The sequence below is a fragment of the Tupaia chinensis genome, unplaced genomic scaffold (assembly GCF_000334495.1).
Source record: "Tupaia chinensis unplaced genomic scaffold, TupChi_1.0 Scaffold000368_1, whole genome shotgun sequence".
Classification (NCBI taxonomy): Eukaryota; Metazoa; Chordata; class Mammalia; order Scandentia; family Tupaiidae; genus Tupaia; species Tupaia belangeri.
This window is the reverse complement of record NW_006159865.1, coordinates 1,255,874-1,261,873: the sequence shown is the minus strand read 5'-3', so window position 1 is coordinate 1,261,873 and position 6,000 is coordinate 1,255,874. Positions and strand designations below refer to the sequence as shown.

Here is a 6,000-nt window from a genome sequence, read left to right as displayed (position 1 = left end):
ACCGTGGTTCAAGTCCTGAACCTGGTGGCTTAAACTCATGCCGGGCGTGTGTGCATACATGCCCAAGATCCCAAGGGGAGAATAGAGGAGAAGGGATTGTGACATGACCATCCCCTGGGGGGTGATTTCTCACTTCTTGTCTCTCTCTATGGCAAGCCCATGTGTCCTATAGCAAAAACCTCTCAAAAAAAGAAAAAAGAAGGGATTGTGGCATGGCCATACCCCTGGGGGGGAGGGTGTGATTTCTCATTTTCCCTTCCCCACCCCCTTTCTTGTGAGCACACATGCCCTACAGCCAAAAAAGAAAGAAAAAGAAAGAAAGAAAGAAAGAAAAGAAAGAAAGAAAAAAAGAATCCTTTCTAAAAATGTGAACCTAGACAGTGAGGAGTCCAATCATTTGAAATAAAAATGACATCTGTTACCAAATGCACGTTACAATCTTAATTTGTAGTCAATTTATTAAATGATAGTTTTAATTTATTATGACATTTTAGAATTTTGAATTAATAGTGCCCTCAGAAACATCTAATCTGAAGTTCCCCATCTAATAGGTGATCCCTCATCCTCTGAAACATTCTGGATACAGTACGACCCAGGAAGCTACCCCCTCCTTTGTGGTTATCTCTTAGCTGACATAAACTCCCTCATGGTAAGCTGACCTTAGTCCCTCATAACTTCCATCCTATTTCACCGAATAAATCCAGTTAGTTTTGTGCTTCTAATGTTCCATTTTCTCAGTATTTTTGAATCCTATTATGATTGTACCCTCAAACGTGTTGACTCAGCTTGCAACCAACAGCAGAATAAGCTCTTTGCCTCCACCTCCACCACTCCATCCACCTCACCATCATCTCAGGGGATAGGTGCAAGAGCTTCTTCATCCCACTTTCAATCCCCTTCAGTCTGCTCCCCAGAGAGCACTTAGCACAATATTTGCTAAAAAATTTTCACTATGTTCCAGCCTTCCGATAACCCTTCAGGCCTCTCCTCAGTACTCAAGATAAAAACTCAGAACCTTAGAGGTAGCCTGAAGGACCTAGGTGGTCCGGCCTCTGCCATGCTCCCCAGTCCCAAATCCTTCGCGGTTCTTCTCTCCCTTACTTCACCTGCTTTCCAGTCTTCTAGTTATCAAGCTCTTTCCTTCAGCAAAGCCTTCCCAAAGGCTGGTCTGTGAAAAGCTTTCTCCAATCTTGTTTGATAATCATTCATTGTTTGGGTCTCAGACTACCTGCCCTTTCTTCAGAGAAACTTCACCCAACTCCTACAGTAGGTCAAGTCCTTCTGAGATCTCTCATTGCCCCTTTACAGCCCTTCATCACATTAGTCATAATTTATTTTATATACTTAGTTCTAGTAATGACAAATATCATTATCAGCTACAACAGCTAATTTCATTGAGGGCGTACCACATGCCAAGTGTGTCCGAAACATTTTGTTATTTTGGCTTCAGAACAAGCCCATGAGTTAGTCACTACTACTGTCGACACATCACAGCTAGGAAAACTGAGGCTCAGGCAAGCTAAACCGAGTGCAAGAAAAGGGATTTGAAGCTAGTTGAGCCCAGAACCTGGTGCTGCTCTAAATATTCACACTGCTACGCTCTGACTTCCCTGCTAACTTATCAGCTCCGAGAAGCATGGGTACCAGTAGCCAGGCTGTTTGCTCAGCCTCACAAAATCGGGGCAATAGCTCTGTGCTTTTTTCTCTGCATTACTCCTCCCTTGCCTTTTGTGATAGTCAAATAACTATGAAAAGGAGAAATTGGGACCAGCAGTTGGCATAATGGCTATGTCACTAAACTCTCATGTAGTCGACCGCAGTTCGAGTCCCGAACGTGGTGACTTAAACCACTCCGGACACGTGCGTGCATGCCCAAAATCCTCAGAGGATGGAGGAGAAGGGATTGTGGTGTGGCCATCCCACCTGGGGCGAGGGGGGGGGTGATTTCTCACTTTCTGTCTCTCTGTCTCTGTCTTTCTAGTGCGCACTCCTGCCCTATAGCAAAAACCTCACAAAAAGAAAAAAGAAAGAAAAGAAAAGGAAAGGGGAAATTAAATGAGAAAATATGATACTTTTGTCTTGACATTTCTTGAGACTTCTCCCTTTCTTTTATTGAGAGGATTTTGCCTTAGGACGTGTCCTCGCTAGAGAGAGAGGAACGGACACAGTGAGAAGGAAAGTGAGAAATCATCTCCCAGGAGTTGAGGGACGGCCATGCCACAGTTGCTTCTCCTCCTGAGATCTTGGGCATGCATGCACACGCACCCAGTGTGATTTTGAAGCCACTGGGTCCGGGACTCCAAACACAGTCGGCCATGTGGGAGTCCAGTGACCTAACTGCTACGCCATCTGCAGGTCCCAAGACTTCTTCCATTTTTAAGTTACTTTCCAGAAAACAAATAGCAGAGAGAGAAGGAATGAATCATGGAGATGAATAGTTTAAATACATTTGTCTGGCTTCATTAGCAACAAGGCATGATACAGTACTTTCGAAATGCAGATCATTCTGAGAGAGGTTTCAGCTCATTTCCCGTAACATTAACAGTGATAATTACCAAAATGCTCAAGTATTTGCCGTTTGGAAGCCCTGTGCTATGGGATTTGCATTTGTTACTTTGTGTAATCGTCTCCTCAGCCTGCTGAGGTCGGTACTATTATAGTCCATATTTCACTAGATAAAGAAACAGAGACTAGAAAGAACGGTCAGATCACTTGTCCAGAGTCTGCTCTTCACAGGACTTGGCTCCAGATAGCCTTATCTCAAGTTCCAGAGACCCTTTAGAATGTAAGTCAGTATTGTGCCAGACAAGGGACATTCAAAATACAATCCTACATACTCGTGAGGATTAACTATAAACACACACACACACACACAAGAAAAAGCTGGGAGAAGAAACTAAAACCAAAGGGGAAAGCCTTAGTAATAACTTCCATTACATCTCATCAGACGTGGAGCTAATTCCTAGGAGACATTCCAAACCTAGTAGTAAGAGATCTGGGAGAGGGCAAACAGGTGATGTGGTGGTTAAGGGTTCTGGACTCCCACATGACTGACCATGGTTTGAGTCCCAGACCTTGTGGCTTGCTTTCTCATTTTCACTTTCACTTTCTCTTTCTCCCCTACCCCCCCTGCCCCCAGTCTCTGGTCAAATTAAAATAAATAAATAAAGTTAAATAACATTTTTTTTTTTTTTTAGAGATTTTTGCTATAGGGCGCGTTTGCTTGCTAGAAAGAGAGAGAGAGACAGAGAGACAGAAAGCGAGAAATCACCCCCTAGAGGGGGGATGGTCACGCCGCAATCCCTTCTCCTCCATTCTCATCTCGGGATCTTGGGCACGCACGCACATGCGCCCAGTGTGAGTTTAAGCCACCAGGTCCAGGACTCGAACTGCAGTCGGCTACATGGGAGTCCAGTGACATAACCATTATGCTAACTGCTAGTCCCTAAAAAAAATGATTCTTAAAAAATTTTAAGAGAGAGAGAGAGAGAGAGAGAAAGACTTAGGAAACAGGAAGAAAAAAAAATCCTACCCAAGATTACCTCTAGGATTTCTACAGTCTAAAATACTGAGGATTTGGTTCATTTCAATGGGGTAGAGAAATAATCTTGGGTTAACTTAACAGTGTAAGATGGTATAAAGAAACAACCAGCCAGATAAAGAAGAGGAATTTATCTTTGTAATCTTTCTACCTTTCTTTCTCTCTCTCTTCCTTCCTTTCTTTCTTTTTTCTTTCTGTCTTCCTTTCTTCCTTCCTTCTTTCCTTCTTCCTTTTCACTTCTCTTCTCTTCTTTCCTTTCTCTCTCTCTTTTTCTTTCTTTCTTCCTCCCTACCTCCCTCCTCTCTCTCTCTCTCTCTCTCTCTCTTGCTTTCTTTCTTGGCAGGGTCTTGCTGTATTGCAATCTCCCTATGTCTCTCCAAATTGCTGGGATTACAGACACCAAGGCAGCTGGTCTGTAGGTTGGACCAGACTGAAACCAGACCTCCTTTGTGGCGTCAGCCTGAGGAACACACTGTCTAAGCAGTGAACCATCACAGGCGGGCCTCATACAACTAATATTTACTAAGGATCTACTCCATGTCAGGCATTGCTCTGAGCACCAGACACCTGGGAATGAAACTGGCAACGTTCTTGCTCTTGAGTTTACATTCTAGAGAGGATGAGACAGACAGAAAGCAAAAAGTGTGCAACGTAGGTGTCACATGTCTGAGATCATGGGTGTTGCAAGCTTTATAAAATAGGCAAGAGGGTTAGAGAGGGCCAAGTGGTCGTGGAGTCTTCGGAGAGGGCTCTTTAATAAGGGGACATTGCAGCAGAGACCCCAAGGAAATAAGGGCCTGAGCAACACATCTACCCGAGGGAAAAGAATTGCAGAAAGAAGGAGCAGCAAGAACAGCAGTTAGTGTAATGGCTATGTTGCTAAACTCCCATGTAGTCGACCGTGGTTCAAGTCCTGGACCCGGTGGCTTAAACTCACGCCGGGCACGTGTGCGTGCGTGCCTAAGATCCCGAGAGGAGAATGGAGGAGAAGGGATTGCAGCAAGGCCATTCCTCCTGGGAGGTGATTTCTTGCTTTCTGTCTCTCTGACTCTCTCTTTCTGGCGAGTGCACGTGACCTGTAGCAAAAAAAAAAAAAAAAAAAAAAAAAAAAAAAAAAAAAAAAGGAGCAGCAAGGGAAAAGGTCTAAAAGGATGGTATATTCCAAGACTAGCAGGGAGCTTTGTGTGACTCCAAAACAGGGAGCAGAGGGAAAATAGGAAGAGGGAGAGGGAACAATCAGGGACAGGGACAAGCCTGCAGGGACAGAAAAGATAGGCAAGAGTACATCCAGTTAATGACTTTCATTAAATTCCTACTAAATTGCAGCTGGATCATCTGATTTTCTTTGAAAAACTATTAAAAAAAATACATTATCAATTTAAAAACAGAAATGAAAAAGTATCTACAATTTTATCAGCTAACATGGTCTTTCACAGTTTCATGAACTCTTGCCCTGCCTTTTCCAGATCAGTGCATACGTGTCTGGTTTTTGGGGGAGTGACCGTGACCTTTAAAAAAAAAAAAAAAAAAAAAAAAAAAAGGAGCAGCAAGGGAAAAGGTCTAAAAGGATGGTATATTCCAAGACTAGCAGGGAGCTTTGTGTGACTCCAAAACAGGGAGCAGAGGGAAAATAGGAAGAGGGAGAGGGAACAATCAGGGACAGGGACAAGCCTGCAGGGACAGAAAAGATAGGCAAGAGTACATCCAGTTAATGACTTTCATTAAATTCCTACTAAATTGCAGCTGGATCATCTGATTTTCTTTGAAAAACTATTAAAAAAAATACATTATCAATTTAAAAACAGAAATGAAAAAGTATCTACAATTTTATCAGCTAACATGGTCTTTCACAGTTTCATGAACTCTTGCCCTGCCTTTTCCAGATCAGTGCATACGTGTCTGGTTTTCGTCGGAGTTACAAACACCTTTCTATCCTCTGTGGAATTCATCTTCAAATCACACACTTTGCACATTAACACAAAGCTTTGGTTGGGAAATATTTCAAGTGAATGTACTACTTCATATCTGACACTTCAGTGGCTTCCCAAGGGTCACTATTACTGACGATGCACATTTTTCTATGTTTACATTATTTGGAGACCCCCTCCTCTTCATGAATATTTACTTGTAAATAGTATATTTTTGTACATTTGAGGTATTTCTTTTTTTGAGAGAGAGAGAGATTTTTGCTATAGGGCATGTGCACTCGCCAGAAAGAGAGAGAGAAAAAAAGCAAGAAATCACCCCCCCCCCCCACCCCGGGGATAGCCATGCAGCAATTCCTTCTCCTCCATTCTCCTCTTGGGACTTTGGTCATGCACACACATGCATCCGGCATGAGTTTCAAGCCACAGGGTCTGGAACTCACACCTGAGTCGACCATGTGGGAGTCCAGCAATGTAACCATTACACCATCTGCTGGTCCCAATATGAGGTATTTCTTGATGTCCTTGTATTTC

At 43.1% G+C, this 6,000-nt stretch overlaps 1 protein-coding gene across 5 annotated transcripts in view; it reads right to left on the bottom strand.

Moving 5' to 3' along the window:
- Positions 1–6,000, bottom strand: part of NEK10 (NIMA related kinase 10) — a 225,545-nt gene that overhangs the window by 83,294 nt on the left and 136,251 nt on the right. The window lies entirely within an intron of this gene.